Consider the following 18,348-nt stretch of genomic DNA (forward strand, 5'->3'; position numbering starts at 1 on the left):
CAGTTGCCAAGGTAGAAGGCACGTTGCCCTTACCTCCAGGAAAGCAGTAAAGTTACTCTGATCACGCCTCTCTTTCTTTGTCGGCACAACCGAACTACCTTCGGGCTTTTTTTTTTTTTTTCCTTCTTCTTCTTCTCCGGAAGTGTTGGGGCTCGCGACCTGAGTTAACAAGCATGCGAATTTTTTTTTTCTTCGCTTAAGCGTCCGTTTGCGAGCCTGTTGATAGCGAGCTCAGAAGTCTACTGTGGGTTTTTAAACCTCCATGGAAACGCGAAGATGCCATCTTCACTAACTCATTGTTCTCCATTCTTGCAGAGAGAAAAACTCGCAAGCCGTGACATTCCGTGCACTTATTCCTATAGCGTGTGTGAGTCCACGTGTGTTGGATTTTAATTCCATTCTTAGCTTTTTAGCCGCAGTGGAGCTGAGATCGTACATATCTGGTAGGTGTTACATTAGAGAAAGAGAAATACATTTTTTTTTTTGCTTATCTGTTACAGAATACATTATGGGCTTTTTCAAATCGAAGCACAGTAAATAACGAACCAGAAAAATAAATCTAATTCTTAGACTATTTGACAAAAAAATTATACCGGTAGCAAGGTACATCTGCTGTATCCTATTGGCTGAATTTGGTTATCGTGTTTATCAAAATAGAACTGAACATTAATATATATTTCTACATAAAGTTTTCTGTACATTGTTTCTGAGATTAATCAAGGGGCTGTATGTTGGACCAAGAATGCATTTGTGAGAATCTTCCCCTGAATTAAAGTTTAAATCACAGATTAGGGCAAATGCAGTCTTCTTAGCAATGCATTGGAGCATAAAATGAACAAAGCACTCAAAAACATTTGTACTGTTCATGTTTCTAGTATTTCAGGCAAAATATTGCTCAAAAAGAAAAAAACGAACCCTGTGTTTAGGTTCTGGAATTACTACAATAGTTCGTCTCTGAGTCATCAGATGGGGAGGAAAAGGGAAGAGGCTTAAAATGGAGGAGTCTGCAACATTCCAGTTTTTTGCCCAATTGCCTCTTCCATGTTAAGGCAGGGGTGTAAAACTCACGTTGTCACATCATTGTCCCGTAATGTATCTGGACTTTTTCCCCCTTTGCTCAACCGGGCATACATGTGATGCATCTGGCCCGCAGGCTGGGAGTTTCACAGCCCTGTGTTAAGGGCATAAAAAGCCCAATTACTGCTTTTTTCCCTAGCATTCTTTCTCCCTTTTCTCCTTTTTCCTGTACTTTCTGATCTCTGTTTCTACTTGTAGTTTGTATTATAATAAATTTTAATTTAAAAAAAGTTGCTCAGATAAATCTTTCCCATTCACATACCCTTCCACAGCTCTTGCTGCTCACACACCCTCACACCTGAACTGCGCTTTCAGGCACCATACCCAACCTCCCCCCATCCATTCTTCTCAACCTGCACTGCAATCAAGCATTCTCCCTGACCTCCCCAAACCTCTCACACATTCACAGGTACCCCCTCTGACCCATACCGCACCCTCCTTCACTTGGGCTTCACTTTTCATGCACTCTTGTGCACCTTGCCTGATCCACATTATACCTCATGCATTCCTATGCACTTGTTTCAACCCTCACCACACCTCTTACAAAATGTGATGATCTGGGGCATGGCACAAAGGCAACACACATAATAACTTTGCCCCCAATATTCTGGTTACCTTCTGGTCCGGAAAAATATTCTCCCAGGAATAGCTTTTGACTGTAGAGATTCAAGTCCAAAATGTTGTCAACAGAAACCTTAACTATAAGTCCAATCAAGGCAAGATGAGGTAATTAACCCGGCAGGGCAATATAAGGAGTTCAAGAAGTGAAGGAACAGCAGAAAATTAACCCAGTTGTGAGATTGCCAGGAATGCAGATAATCACAGTGAACACAAGATAAACTCACGTTTGTTCCCAGAAAATGCTGCTCTCAGCTGCCTCTCCTTTAAACTCTGCCTAATGAAGGGAATCAGGGATCTTTCCTCCCCCATAAGCCTGCAACCCACATTGCTCTCTTCTCCGTTCTTCCTTGCATGCCCTAGGATGAAGAGGGGTTGGGCCTGGGTCTTCCTCTGAACTCCCTTGTTCTACCTCTTCTCTGCTCTGCCCAGTCTGACTTTGTCCTTCCCCAGTTTCCTCCACAGCCAACAGAGCCACACACCCGCTCCCTGTCAGCTGTTCGTCTTCCTCCTTGGATTCAGACTCCAACAGGGGCATGACACATAACACTCACACCCTTGCACACCCTCCTTGACCTACACATGCCTTCTATGACTCCCACATACCCCTTGCTCTCTTCCTCACCTGCCACTGCTTACCCACCAGCTGGCCTGGGGCTTGCAACTTCCTGCTGGCTTCCCCACTGACTCCAGTTGGGAAAATCCACAAGAAATTTCCTCATCTAAAGACAGAGTCACTCTATCTGGAAATTCTGGCCCTAATTGAGTCATAAACCAAGTACTACTTGTACATACAACTTCTAAAGCCCTTCTTATTCATTTCTGAACCTTACATGGTTTTAATATTTGGGCCTCCAAAATGTGTTTTTTGAGGGGTTGAAAGAAACTACTATATTATAAGTTTGCATTTGACTGTTAAAAGTTTTGCCACAGAATGGATTCTGGATTTGTTCTAATGATTAAACAGTCCCCTTTTTGTATTATTTCAGCAACGATCATATTACAAGAAGAATTTATCATTTGAAGGTGTGACTTTGAGGATTCTTACTTTTCCACTGTTAAGCAACTTTATTATGTTCTGGTTCAGTCACCTCTTTTTACCACTTTTTACTGATAAAATTATCCTTAAATTTGTTACATCACATTGTTGTTTTTACCCCTAGTACTGTTCATTCAACAAATTGTATTTCTGTCTAGTGTCCAAATCTTGCCATGAAGAAACTTTACTTTCATGCACATTTTTAACATATAAAGTGATCACTATGATTTATTTGATGTATCAACTTCATGTGCTGTTTCTATCATTTGTGCAACACTACAATCTACTTTTAAAACCTGAGTCGGCCAGCTGATAATAAATGATTCTACATTAAGTCTAGCATACTTTTCTGTAAAACCTTGAACTGTTATATCTGTCTGCTTTCCAGGTCCCCAATTTTATGGCACAAATCAATTTCATTTTTATGTCATCTCACTTCCTCCCCAGAATGTTATTCTCAGCATTATTACTTACTCAGCCATGGTTGCTGAATCATTTAGTTTATATCCAATAGCTTTAATTTCTTGCTGAAGAATTTTCATTTTCAGAATTAAATGCTTAACTGGCTATATTTTATTTCCCCCATTCAAAATAAATGATCTAATTCAGCTGCAGCATTCATCTCCTCACACATTAAGTTGCTTCGATTGCTGTCCATTTGTCTGTCTTCTCAGTGGTCCCAGAAAGTAGAAATTGTGATGATGAGAGATCAGTTGATATCTTCAAATTGGCTCAGTGGGTCAGATCAGAACTTTCAGTTGTAGAATGCAAATTCAGATCGAGAAGCTTAATTTACTTCATTTATAAGGCTGCCTAATTCAACGTGACTGCACAATGGACAAATTTAACAGTAGATAGAACAATTAACGAAAGAGATGGCAAATGACATAGCAAAATCAAACTGATTTCCCTAGCAGCCTCCAGAAAGGATGCATCATTCATATTAGCCCAAGAACCAGGTTTTAAGAACTTTTTAAAAATAGGATCAGATTGAGAGCCATGCACTTTTTAAGAGAGAGTGCTGCTCCAGATGGTAGGAGTGATGACAAGAGAAGGCATGCTTCCAAGTTCTATCAGATCATATAGTATTATCAATGGGACTTGAACATATTGATCTGCATGCTAAACACGGAATAGAATAGACAGATACTGTGGGAGATAGATCAAGTAGTTAGACCTTATGTCATGAAGGTTATAACCAGCACCTTCAGGTGTGGGATTTAAAAATCACAGCAACCAGTTCTCTACCCAGTTGCTGGGTGGATGTGGCCATGGTGGGCATGGCCTATCAGAACTTCTGGTTTGGCCATTTTTCACCTTCCCTAGAGTCCAGAGGCTTTCTTTGAGCTTCTGGGAGGGCGAAACAGCCTCCCTGGGTTCTGGGGGGGGCTCCAGAAGCCAGAAACAGACCCATTTCTGGACGTCTAGAACTTCCGGTTCGACATGGTTTTTACCCTCCAAGAGCCTCCGCATGGACCCTGCACTTACCTGCATACAAAATGGGATGCATGGAGATTCCTGGGAGGGGAGGGGAGGGGTGGACTACTGGTTCAGTGAATCAGATGTAAATTTAACATCTGGTTCGCCTGAACTGGGCCAAACTGGCTAAATCCCACCTTTGAGTGCCTTGACTTATACCTGTAAAACCTACTGTTAACCAATGCACTTTCCAAAGCAGAGTGTTATATAGGCATCCCAAAGCTTGTTAATACATTGTCTGGCTTGCCACATACTGAATCACATTCAGCGTTGAACATTTTTCATGCAAATCCATTTAAACAGTTCAATAGAAAGAGAAATAACTTTTTCAAACCATTGTGTAACTGAGTATGTAACCTTTGAATTGTGTTTGAATATTAGTCGCTCGGATTGGTAGTCAGGCTGTTGGTTTGTATCCTTTTAATCTTACATATTTTTTAGAATTGCAAATGTAAGAGCATCCAGTATTCAGTTTTCTTGTCCATCTGCTAATTTCAGAACCAATGACGTATATAATTCAGAATAACGTAAATATCTTTAAAACCCAATTAATAGAAGTAATAGTGAAATGGTTTCTGTCCAAATAACACCACAATAACACTAGACCATATTGGTTGCAATCCAAGTGTATTTTAAGTAATTAATTGATGCTACCTGTTTCTTCCTATAAAACATAGAAGCATTCAACAGTTGCAATAACATATTTTTATTGTAATGGTAATTTTTACCTCTATATGCCGTTTTTCCCTAAAAAGAAGACCCGGTCTTATTTTCTTTTGACCCCTGAAAAAATGGCTAGGGCTTCTTTTAAGGGATCTAATTATTGACTTGCTTCATGGCAGTGGCACCAACATCCCACCCAACAGGAGCCCACTGCTGGCCCACTTCTTTTGCAGCTGCTTGCTGCCGCTCGCACATATCACCACTGGCCTCCATTTCGTGATCAGAGCCTTCTGAAAAGCCCTCTGCAGCTGAGATATGGGCTCTGGATTGACATGCAGAGCACCCTCTGGCTTCTGTTTTGCCTTCAGAGGCTTTCTGGAAAGCATTTGTAGCTGATTAAACAGCTCCAGATTGATCCAGAGCTCTGCTATTGGCTGCAGAGGCCTTTCCAGAAGCCTCTGATTACAAAACGGAGGCCGGGGATGACACGTGCAAATGGGGGCAAGCAGCTGCAGAAGAAATGGGATCTCTAACTTAATGAAACTAAGCTTCAGTAGTTATGCCTTCATTAAGGTAAGAAATATTTGCCATAACTGATCTGACAGTTAAAGCTTTCTGATTGAAAATTGAAGGAAATTTCCCCAAATTAACTCTGAATCAGTGAACTAAATTTCTGAAAATATGTTTTAGGGCTCTATTTCTGAAGTATTCATTTTATTTTACATTTTTAGTTTAAGTGATCCAAATGTATTACTATTGAATGTAGATTTAGTTTAATCATCAGATATATGCCTTGAGATATTCTCAGTTCAAGAGAAGTTATTGTCTCTGCAGCAACCTGGAACAGCAGAAAAGGGAAATGGTGCATCTATAGAACATATTCCAACAAAATGGCTACACAACATTATCAAAAAGTCCTTGCCCACTCAACCCAGCACAGCACAACCAACACAAACTTTAAAAACTGCCATATATCAAGGATATCTCAGAAACCACCAACAGACTACTACAACCCACATGGAATCAGCATAGCACACAAGCCAACTAAAGCCCTTTAAAACATCCTAAGCAAACCAAAAGACCCAGCAACCCCAGAAGAAAAAACAGGAATCACCTACAACATACAATGTAAGAACTGCAACAACCACTATGTAGGACAAACAGGCAGAAGACTGGCAGAATGCATCCATGAAGCAATCAGAAGACATGATGAAAATTCTTTAATTTCACAACTTAGACAGATTTAACCATAATTTCAATTGGAAATCCTAGATCAGGTCAAGACCAACAAAGCCATGGAATTCTAGAAGCCTGGCACTATGACTAATTAGACACATAGACACATTGATAGACACATAGACATTAACAATATATATAAAGGTAAAGGTAAAAGTTCCCCTCGCACATACGTGCTAGTAATTTCTGGCTCTAGGGGGTGGTGCTCATCCCCGTTACAAAGCCAAAGAGCCAGCGTTGTCCGAACACATCTCCATGGTCATGTGGCAGCATGACTAAACACCAAAGGCACATGGAATGCTATTACCTTCCCACCAAAGTGGTCCCTATTTTTCTACTTGCATTTTTACATGCTTTCGAACTGCTAGGTTGGAAGAAGCTGGGACAAGTAATGGGAGCTCACTCTGTTACACGGTGTTAGGGATTCGAACCGCTGAACTGCCAACCTTTCTGATCCACAAGCTCAGCATCTTAGCCACTGAGCCACTGAGCCTATGCAAAAGAGACAATCAACCATCTCAAAGGGGAACAAAAAGACTCCAGCAATAAGCAGATCATCATAGATTAATTCCAAGGTTAACCCCAGACCAAATAAATAATACTCTAATCAAAAAATTGCTAAAGAGCCAAACAGTAAACAGCCCAATCAAAGAATGTCTAAGACCACCCCCTTCCAAAACTGACAGGGCAAGCCACCAAAATATAAACTGACAGAAAACTGCATTTCTTACTAGCACTGATGATGCTCCCTACTTTTGGTCACGAAACATCTTCAAGAAAGAAGCAAGCTCAGAGAGCACCGAGGATCCTTCAATACATACTATCTATAATTTTATTTATATGTGTAATGATTTATCATTTTCTCATGATGCACTATCTTTATGCACACTCCGTGTCATGCTTTTTTATTATTAGTATTAAGGTGATTGAGAGTTTATTTCATCTTGAATTTATTTATATAACTTAAGTGTAGTAGTTGCTTTTTGTTTGTACTGAGATAGATTTTGAACCTGAATACTGCAATAGGATAAAATGAATAATATGCACAGGTTTCCTAATAGTTATTTCTCACCTGAGTTGTACAACAATTCATTTATGTTTAATACTATGTCAATGAGAAAAAAGTGTTAAAATCTTTATTTCATTTTTAGGATAACTATTAAAGAAAAATCAACATCAATCTGGAAATGAAATCCAACACTTTATAGACATTTACTGTTATAAATCTGAATACAAACATATTTTAGAAAGCTGCTGGGACTTGTTGAATAGATTTTGAGATGGTAGCAAGAAAAAAATACTCTCCAGTCCATTGTCAGAAACGGAACTGTCATTCCATTTTATTGTTTTTAACTTGCTTAACTCTATATCATACAATAATGAAGGACCAGGGGAGACATGATAGCAGTGTTCCAATATTTGAGGGACTGCCACAGAGAGGAAAGGGTCAAGCTATTTTCCAAAGCACCTGAAGGCCAGACAAGGAATAGTGGCTGGAAACTGACCATGCAGAGATTCAACCTGGAAAAAAGAAGACATTTTCTGACAGTGGGAGCACTCAACCAATGGAGCAGCTTGCCTTCAGAAGGTGTGGGAACTTCATCACTGGAAGCTTTCAAGGGGAGACTGGACTGCCATCTGTCAAAAATGGTGTAGGGTATGTTTGGGTGGGGAGGTTGGATTAGATGACCTACAAGGTACCTTCCAACTCTGTTAATCTGTAACTTGAAAAATAACCAAATTTATTTATTAATTTAAAGTTATTATTGCTGTATGTCACTTGGAATTACTGTATGTGAGTTGAGTGGCCATATAAATATAAACAAACAATCTAAATCTACTGAGCACAGATCAGAAACTCTGGGAGTGACATTAATTCTATCATACAATCCAGTGGTCATTCTATCATATAGTCCAGTGATCCTCAACCTTTCCAGCTTGGTGAACCGGCAGTGGCAGCAATGGCGGGAGAGGGGAAGACGGGATAATTTTGCATGACCACCCTCAACTTGTGTGCAAATGGAGTTTCACCCGCTCATGTGCTCATCTGCTTGCACGGCCAATTCTCAACAGGCTGCAGACTAGTACTGGGCTGCCATCTGATACTGGGCCATGGACCAGGATTTGGGAACCCCAGTATAGTCCATTGAAAAGGAAAATAGATCTAATGGCATCATTTTACATGCAGAACACAGGTAAGTTAAGGTAGAACTTGTTGGATTTGCCTTATTACAGATCCATTAAGTCAAATAAAGGAATGTTATGTATTATGAACTAAATGACAATACAGAAAGCCATATGTCAGTGTGCTTTTAAAAACAGAATTAAACATTTATGAATTTGAAGAATTCGAAAGTACTTGCCCATCTCACTAATCTACTACCCGCTACATTTTTTTTTCAAAATCAGAGATTTCATACATTACCCTGACTAAAACTATCAATAGATCTGCAGATAAGTAAAATTAAAATCATCCTTCTTGACTTTAGCTACTGATCATCATTAATTTTGCTGCAATGAATCATGCATTTTAGGAAGGAATGCTATTTTTTTTTCAGTTGGTATTAAACCCACTGTCCATCAATTTAATTTTATAACTGAATTCTGAAGAGGCAAAACAACACCTCTTGCTCCATTTTACTACATCGTATTACATATTTATTAGATATTTTAACCCTCTAAATTAAAAAGCTTCCCAGCTTTAATACTTTTTTAAAAATAGCTCCCAGAAGCTTCCACCGATGAGTCATCCATACAACTGAGATATCAAATGAAGAGATAAAAGTGCAGTCAGTATCACCCTAAGCATCCTAATGAGTCACTCTTGAGTTGTACATAGAATTCCAAATGCAGCCATATATTAAAAATACACTGTATAAGCCTGTGTACCACACTTGAATCCTGATGTGTCGAATTGTTGACTTTTCCTAGCAAGCATATAATCTTCCAAAAACAATTGAGGAAGAGGGAGTTTTAAATTCCTTTCAGAAAACAAAACCAGTTGTTCCAGTATTGCCACATCATAGACCAAATCAAACAGCACTAACCATTGACTGGAATTGAATTAAGACTTGGATTATTGTGCACACTGTTTCATAGCTTTGCCATTATGTAAATCAGCAGAGTGCCTAAAGAAATGAGAATCCAAACTGCAATTTTTAAGCTGAAGGCGCCTAGCTATACACACACATATATATCAGTGGTGGGATTAAATTTTTTTTACTACCAGTTCTGTGGGCGTGGCTTGGTGGGCGTGAAGGGGAAGGATACTGTAAAATCTCAAGTCAGAGGTGGGATTTGCCGGTTCTCTGAACTAATCAAATTTTCCACTACCAGTTCTCCAGAACTGGTCAGAACCTGCTGAATACCACCTCTGAAGTATGTGTATGTATGTATGTATGTATGTATGTATGTATGTATGTATATGTATATATGTATATGTATATATGTATATGTATATATGTATATATGTATATGTATATATATATATATATATATATATACGGATAGATAGATAGATAGATAGATAGAGTCATTAAATAGAGAAATCATTAGCAAACTATTGCTCATTAGCAAAGTTCAGGTATATATTTTTTGGTATAGGGTTCTGGAAGTTTTTGTAGGATTCATTGTACAATTTGACATTATTTATGTTGTTCCAAAGTTTTTTTTTATGACCTTTTTATTTGAGATGGAGCTGGGGTGACTGAATGGAACAGAGCATTTACTGGTCAGATGCCCGTTCTTACTCCTATGTGGAACAGATATTTTCTCTTTGCACCTTGATAAAGAAACATCTGCTGCTACCTAGGATTGAACTCTCAACCGTCCGAGTGGGAGGTGAGTATCTTCACCTCTAGGCCACCATGCCATTCTATATTGTTCCAACCTAAGTAAAGGTTGATAAACATGGATTTAAAATGTTTCATGTAATTTCCCCCAACAAACAAATTATCTTTAATATATTATTGTGACTATTTCATAGGATGCTAAAATAAATGAAAAGTCTGGAATTGAAAGCCTGTTTTGATATCTATCACTTTTCATTTTTCCAGCCTTGAGTTCAACCCTTTCTATTTCCACATCAGCGTGTGGCTTAAAAAGTAGTGGGTGGGTGGGTGGCTTGTAGGAAAATTCATTTGCATTTTCCTCAAGTTTTCTCCTAATTGAGCACACTATAAATTTGCAAAATCATTTTCTTTTAAGAAAGTCACTTTATGCATTTAAGTGCATTTGCTTGAAACAAGGAGATTTCTCTTCCATCCGTAATGAGAAACAAAGGCATGCTATGAGGGATGAGCTTTTCTTACCTTTCAGCATTTGCACCAATATATTCCAGGAAAAATTAAAGTCCTCCTCCATTTGCTAGTGACTGATGCACTATTTTTATGATTCAGGTAAGAGCATGTCAGGGAACTGTGTGTCAAAATTTGTCATTGGAGAAAACATTAAGAACGTAGCAGTTTATATTTATCAAATGTTTATAGATTAGTTTTTCACACACTTCCTCCTCTCTCTCCCTCTCTCTCTCCTTCCCACTACCACCTTAACATATTAGCCATCTTACCTGAGTTGAAAAATGATATTGTATTTTGTATGAAACCATGGGCTCTAAATGACCTTCAGGGCCAGTTCTATGACCAGGATTTCTGTGTTCTAAGTGATTGGAACTAATATACCAATCTCTAATGGGCATTGAACCAAAGAACATCCAAAGATAATGCTAAATTGTCTAATGTTTTCTGTATATTTCTATTTATTGTGCTTTGCAGTCTGTTCATAAATGATTGCAACTCATGTAAGAGGTAATTCTTGGAATCAAATGTAATTTAAGAAAACATTTTCTTGATATCCTTAATATTGCTAGCCAGTATCTTACACATTGCTACAAGAACTTATATTGCAAAATGAAGCAAATTGTGTATAGACTTCTGCATTCCCTCCTTCCTCTTTTTGGCTTATTTTCTCAAAATTGAGATTCTTTTTTCATGTCTTCCTTTTATTCTATCCAGTGTTGCCATCTGAGGAATGGTTTACATGTTTGCTGATTAGTGTACATTGAAAGTGACGACAAAGTTATTCTATGTTCTAAAAATAAAGGAGAATATTTGTAACTCAAGGATGACATGAGGAGTTCTTAGCGCTTTTTGAGCTTGCCTGTTTTCTTGCAGACATTTCATTACCCAAACTAAGTAACATCATCATGGCTTGGGTAATGAAACATTTGCAAGAAAATAAGCAAGCTCAGAGAGCACCAAATCAACCTGCTTATGCAAATCACTCTTAGTTATCAGAAAGATCATTGAGGTGAAAGTTGGAATGAAGCAGAGATGGTATTCAGCAGGTTCTGACCAGTTCTGGAGCACTGGTAGCAGAAATTTTGAGTAGTTAGGAGAACTGGCAAATCCCACCTCTGACTGGCCCCACCCCCATCTATTGTCTGCCTCCTGAGTCCCAGCTGATTGGCTGGGTCTTCTTTTGTTGCCCTACACAGGAGAACAGAGCTGGAAAGCAGGCTAGTGGGGTGGGGAGGAAGTGGGATTTTGCAGTAACCTTCCTCCAGGAGTGGGCGGAAAAGGAAATTTTACAGTATCCTTCCTTTGCCACATCCACCAAGCCACACCCAACAAGCCATACCACCCCACCAAGCCACGCCCACAGAACCGGTAGTAAAAAAAATTTGAATCCCACTACTGAAATGAAGGAATAGAGACCTGATCTTGGGAACTGGTAAATAATAAGTAAATGGAGCAATAAGTTTCAGAAGAGATTACTGAAATTCCTGATATGCAAATAGCTGACCATAGACAGAACTTGTGTGGACATCTGGTTGGATACAAATAGAATAGAATAGAATACTTTATTGGCTAAGTGTGGTTAAACACACAAGGAATTTGCCTTGGTGTAAATACTCTCAGTATACATAAATGTTTATCTTTGTCTCATTCACAGTGTGCTTCATGTTCTTAAGACATAGAGATTTCGGGGGCGGGGGGGCAGGGGAGGAATGGAGTATGAAAAGATCAATAAATCTACTCACTTTGAATGAATGAATGAATGAATGAATGAATGAATGAATGAATGAATGCAGACTCAAGTTTATTTAATGGTGTGGTTTTCGTTATGAAGATTTTTTTTTTATAAAGAAGTACTGTATAATATTTTTAGTGTCTGGAACATGAAATATGAAAATTGAAGTGATAGAAGATTGTTATGTTCTTTGTGTGTGTGTGAACAAGGAAGATGAAGTGTGACAATAGAATATTAACTTCTAAATTGAGGTAGTAGATCCTGAAATAAATAGGGCTGTCCATTCTAATCAAGAATGTCAAATATTTTGTAAGGTGGTAAAAATAGGCTTCCTATACATGTTCTGGATTTCATATGAACATTTGATTGATAGGATTTGATTAAACTTTATAAAATGAAAAGCAGCATCACGTCAAAATGATTGTCTCCGATAGGCATATGTAACTGACTTATAAGTTGTACTAATAATGCATTAAATTATTTTAATATATTCCATTATGATTATTTTGATAAATGTTGCCCATCAAAGCTTCAGTAAACTCATTTGGAAGAAGAACAGCCAGCTGATAAAGTTTGATAGATGAGCAAAACTAGGATGTCAAATAAAGTTTTTTATTTGATGAAGTCATATTGGACCATTCTGTCTAAAGGAACACTGACTGTATTAATATTGATTTGTAGTATTTCCTTAAATATCTGTATTGCAATTAAAGAGAAGAAAGATTGGTATTGGGACATTCATTTATGATTTACTTAAGGTACTTATCTGCAGATTGGTCTGAGTTTGCTCTTTAAAATCTGTCCTTCATAAAGTCCCACACTTTGTGTATTTCTTACAGGGTGTTGCAAATCATGACAATTCACTAGTTCACCTCACCACAGGATTTATTGGTTTCAGTTATCATTAATGTGAGAGGCCAAAAAATGACAAAGGTTTAGTTACCTACAAGAGAATATGTGCATCTATTATTAACATGATGAGCTATTTCTGAACAGGGTTCGGTTTCAGTTTTATCTGTCTCCAAAAGCTTTAAAGTCAAGCTTACATGATTTGATTTATTTTATTCAGAAAGCATGTTCCCATTTCATCCATCACACTCAAGAGAATATAACTAGACTATTTATAGGACCATGTTGTAGTTGGAACAGGCGCTTTTTTTGATGAAGCTTCAAATAAAGCACTCAAACAGTAGCAAAATCTCAAAGCAAAGTGCCCCTTCACATTTCTAATCAGCAGAATTTTGCACGTAGAAAGCGACTCCTGTGTATGAACAACCCCAGCTTTTTTAAAAAAGTAGCTTTTGGAGCAGCTTGTGGAGCCTGATCAGCTTTGTCTCAATGTTCCACAAATCAGGACTGATGGGTAGCCCATAATGCTGTGGGACAGCCTCTACAATGGGTCTCTCGGACTTCTGAGTGGATGTTTCTCTTCTGGTTTTTCCATGCACTTAATAGCAAGAGCAAGAGCACTTAGACTTATATATCGCTTTACAGTGCTTTACAACCCTCTCTAAGCGGTTTACAGAGTCAGCATATTGCCCCCACCAACAATCGGGCTCCTTATTTTACCAGCCTCGGAAGGATGGAAGGCTGAGTCAACCTTGAGCTTGGGGAGATTCGAACTGCCAAATTGCAAGCAGCCAGCAGTCAGCAGAAGTAGCCTGCAGTCCTGAACTCTAACCACTGTGCCACCGTGGCTTTTAAATTCCAGATATGCAATGAGTACATTCTTCAGCTCAGTTAGTCATCAACAAAGCATTAATGCAGTTGGCTTTCACCAATTTTGAAAGCCTCGTAGGCAAAAAGGAGGTGAAAGAGATCTTTTTTTTTTTTTTTGCTGTTGACACAAATTTCTGATTTGTCATGAAATTATTTCTTTCCCTCTTTTGCCAATTTTTTCCTTGAGGCAGTGAGATCATCAGGCATGAATAGCTGTACACATTGGGGCTTATAGCACTTCCTTTTCTTGAAAAGCTTCATTTGAGGTGGCAGAGCAGTATGTGAAAGGAAGATATTAGAGTACAATACTGGTATTACAGAACACTGTTCTTGTGCATCAGAGCTGGGTTTCCAGTAATTTCAGCCTGAAACTTTTCTGTCACTTCATAGCTTATTATGGTATTGAGCTGATAAGGTCTTTGATCTTTATGGCTACATTTGACAGATTTCTTATAAGAGAACCTGAGTTGTGTGAGCAACAATACTGTGGCACTGAAAAGATTTTTGGTAATTTTCAAAAGCCTGATCTAATCCTCTTTCTGTTTTTATTACTATTGTGGCTTTTACTGGGGAACTCTCCACTCTGAATAGTAGAGCCATGAAATGAAAACATTTTCTTTTATATATTTTGTAGCTGCTTTCTTCAAAGTAGAGACGTGGAGGAGCTAGAAATGAGCAAAATGTCAATGGTCAGAAATTGTGGCCAGTTGTTCAAAGCACCTACATCTATCTATCTGCCTGCCTGCCTATCTATCTATCTATCTATCTATCTATCTATCTATCTATCTATCTATCTATCTATCTATCTGTTAAGTTTGGGAAAAGAGAGGCTGAACCAGAGCATGAGTGCAACAATACTTTATTATAACAATAAAGGGCTGACCGTGCTTGCCACGCCTGGAACTGGCTCGCAGCAATCAGCAACTGGTTGGACCCCGCAGCCTGCTTTTATAGCTGGCTGCTGGGGAGAACCAACCAATGAGGAAAGGGGGAAGAACGCCCACACAACGTGAGTGGACCTGAGTGAGAACTCCTAGAGTTCTCAGGACATAACACCCCTTCCCCCCAGATGCGAACATGCATAGTCTTTGAGGTAGGCAGGAGGTTTATGTTGGCGCCCGGAACGGCGTAGCTCTGGAACGTCGTCTGTCCGTCCGGGGTCTGCCTGGGCAGGCAGAGTCGGCAAAGTGTCACCAGTGTGCCCCTCGGTTCGGGCCTGCCCGGGGCTCGTAGGGTTGATCACTGGGGATGTGCTCCCGTAGACTGGATCGGGCTGGTCAACTGTCTGGGCACCGCTGTCTGTGTTCGGGCTTTCGGAACTGGCTGTGGGTGTGAACTGATCGCTGGGCGTGATGTGGATGTGAGGCTGAGGATGAAGCCTCCCCTCGTCTTGCGCCTCTGGGTCCCTGCTGGCGATGGTGCTGAGGCGTCTACGCAGTTGGTCTATGTGCCTTCTCCAGACGCGACCATCCTCCAGTCTGACCCGATACGACCGCGGCCCGGTGATAGCTACGATCTCGCCCGGGATCCACAGGGGGTCTCCAGCGAAGTTCCTCGCGAAAACTGGCTCCTGTAAGATAAAATGTCTAACCCCGATGTGGAAGCGAGGGGAGAGTCAGGGCAGTATTGTGGGTGTAGTCTGTCCAATACAGTCCTCAGACGCCTGCCCATCAGGAGCTCAGCTGGGGACTTATTAGTGACTGAACAAGGAGTTGAGTGCTGGCTCATCAGGAACCGCGAGAGTTTGTGGTGCCAGTCATCCTTGTTGAACCTTGCCAGGGCTTCTTTAGTGGTCCTGACGGCTCTTTCAGCCAATCCGTTACTGGCAGGATGAAATGGGGCTGTGAAAATGTGGCGGATACCCAGGTTGGCAGCGAAACGGCTGAACTCAGTCGATGCGACTGTGGGCCATTGTCGGAGACAATGGAGTCGGGTAGCCCGTGCGTTACGAACAGGCGTGTTAACACGTTGGTGATTGCTAGTGTGGTGGTCGTGGATAGCTGTGCTACGTCAATCCATTTGGAATAGGCGTCCACGACCACTAGGAACATCTTCCCATGCAGAGGGCCGGCCAGGTCGATGTGAATTCTGGACCATGGAGCGCTGGCGCTTTCCCATCTAGTAGGGGTGGCAATGGGGGGAGCAGGACGGGATTCCTGGCAAATGCTGCAGGAACTTACCCAATTGACAATGTCCTCGTCTAGACCCGGCCACCACACGTAGCTGCGTGCTAACGCCTTCATTCTCACGATGCCAGGATGTCCCTCGTGCAACGCTTCCAGAACTCGGGTACGCAGCGAGGCCGGGATGACCACTCGAGTGCCCCATAGTAGACAGCCCTGCAGACTGGACAACTCCTGCATGCGAGTCTTAAAAGGTGTGAATTTGTTATCAACATTGCCACCCGGCCACCCCCTCCTCACCCAGTCGAGCACCTGGGCGAGCGTTTGGTCTGCCTTGGTTTTAGCAGCAATGTCCAGGGCAGTGATGGGTAGGTCCAACTGGGAGATCTCGAAAATAGCATGGACAGGAGCAGGGTCTTCAGCCGGGGCCGGCAAGGGGCAGCGACTGAGTGCGTCAGCGTGGGACAGTGTTTTACCCGGGTGGTGTATAAGTCTGTAGGAGTAGGCTGCTAGGAAGAGAGTCCACCTTGTCATCCTAGGGGAGAGGACTTGAGGGGTCTGTTTGTCCCCGGCTAGTGGATAGGCTTGGTTGGAGCCTCTTGAGGGTGTTCCACGAGATAATTGAGAGCGCTGACCCTGTGTCAACCTCCATGCGGCACGGTTTACCTTCTAGGGAAACGGAGAGAGAAATTTTACTAACTGTGTGGCAAGTGTGCTTGGCAAGGTCGTGCATGCGACAGTTCAATACTTGCCTCTGTGGTCCCGAGTGCGAGGGGGGGTGCCTTTGTGCTGCGCTTTGGGGAGCTTGGCAGACTCTCGCGATGTGTCCCCTTTTATGGCAGTTATTGCAGGTGGCTCCTTTAAACTTGCAGATGGCCCTCTGATGAGATCCCCCACAGGCTAGGCACAGGGTGATGTGCTTGGGTGGCCCGATGTTTTCTTGTTTGGCTCCTACCTGCGGCCGTCTGTTGTTGGAGAGGCGGTGGACTTCGTTTTCATCACTGATGGTTTCCTCTGCTACCACCTCCTCGGAGTGGACTGGAAGTGATGTCAGCTTGGCACTTGGGCCCTGGATTTCGGTGGCTGAGTTTGTTGCCAGTTCAGCTGCCAAGGCCTCCTCGACTGCTTATGCGAGGTTGAGGTCTTTTTTTGCGAGAAGGCGCCTTTGCAGGTGGAGGTCCTTGACCCTGCAGACTAATTGATCGAGGAGCATGTCCTCCAGGTAGGTTCCAAACCCACAATGCAGTGCTGCTGTTCTGAGAGCGGCCATATATTGATTGATGGTCTCCTTGCTCGATTGCTTCCTCATACGGAAGGTGAATCTCCTGGCAATCTGTGAGGGCCTGGGGGAATAGTGGTTAGTGAGAATTTCAAGTAACTCAGACCACGGAACGTTTTTCAACTCACGAGGAGCCACGAGTGCCGTGGCAGTATCGTAGACGGTGGCTCCACAGTAGATTAGGAAATACGATTTTTTCCGATGCTCCCCCGCATCCACCAGGCCAACTGCATCGATATAATGATTAAAGCGGTTCTTATACGATTCCCACTTCTCCTCGTCTGGTTTGAACGCCGGGAAGACTGGATTGGAGCTCATGGTGCTGGGACCGGTTGAACAACCTGTGGAAAGAATCTCTCTGGGGCAGCAGACAATGTTTTAGTGCCCGTGGTGGGCAAGTGATTTCAGCTCAGGAGAGGCTGTTTGCAATCCTCTCTTTCTCTCTGGGTTAACCACGTTTGGCTGTTAGCCGTTGACGGCGTTTGGATTCGCGCCCGTGTGGGCGTCAGTGACTGGCTACAGCGCTGTGCTGTACCTTTTAGGTTTGAAATTCAAATGACAACCGTTTGAATTTCGCGCCTGATACTGAGCGGCTGCGGCTCGCAGCGCTTCACTTTCCCTGTAGCTGGGCTAACAAGCGGCTACAGACGCTTCTAACTTTCGATTCTGACCGCTTTTTCTGGCTGCGGATCAGCGTTCGCTTCTTATCGCTTGCTGGCCGCTTTCTCTGTCAGCGGATCAGCGTTTCTCTTTTCGCCGGCCGATCGCTCTCTCTGGGCTGCGGATCGGCGGCTAGTGACTCAGCGGTTGCATGGTGCTTCTGGTAGCCATCCCATCCTCGTCGCCAGTGTTAAGTTTGGGAAAAGAGAGGCTGAACCAGAGCATGAGTGCAACAATACTTTATTATAACAATAAAGGGCTGACCGTGCTTGCCACGCCTGGAACTGGCTCGCAGCAATCAGCAACTGGTTGGACCCCGCAGCCTGCTTTTATAGCTGGCTGCTGGGGAGAACCAACCAATGAGGAAAGGGGGAAGAACGCCCACACAACGTGAGTGGACCTGAGTGAGAACTCCTAGAGTTCTC

The 18,348-nt window shown here is 41.7% G+C and overlaps 1 long non-coding RNA gene across 1 annotated transcript; it reads left to right on the top strand.

Annotated features, from left to right (window-relative positions):
* Positions 1 to 17: 17 nt before the first annotated feature.
* Positions 18 to 3,068, top strand: LOC148127746 (uncharacterized). The gene is made up of 2 exons (XR_015739698.1): positions 18 to 443; positions 2,685 to 3,068. It is a non-coding gene; the product is annotated as an uncharacterized LOC148127746 (long non-coding RNA).
* The last annotated feature ends 15,280 nt before the right edge of the window (positions 3,069 to 18,348 follow it).

This window comes from Pseudonaja textilis, chromosome 1 (assembly GCF_049901715.1).
Source record: "Pseudonaja textilis isolate UNSWEBS1 chromosome 1, rPseTex1.2, whole genome shotgun sequence".
Classification (NCBI taxonomy): domain Eukaryota; kingdom Metazoa; phylum Chordata; class Lepidosauria; order Squamata; family Elapidae; genus Pseudonaja; species Pseudonaja textilis.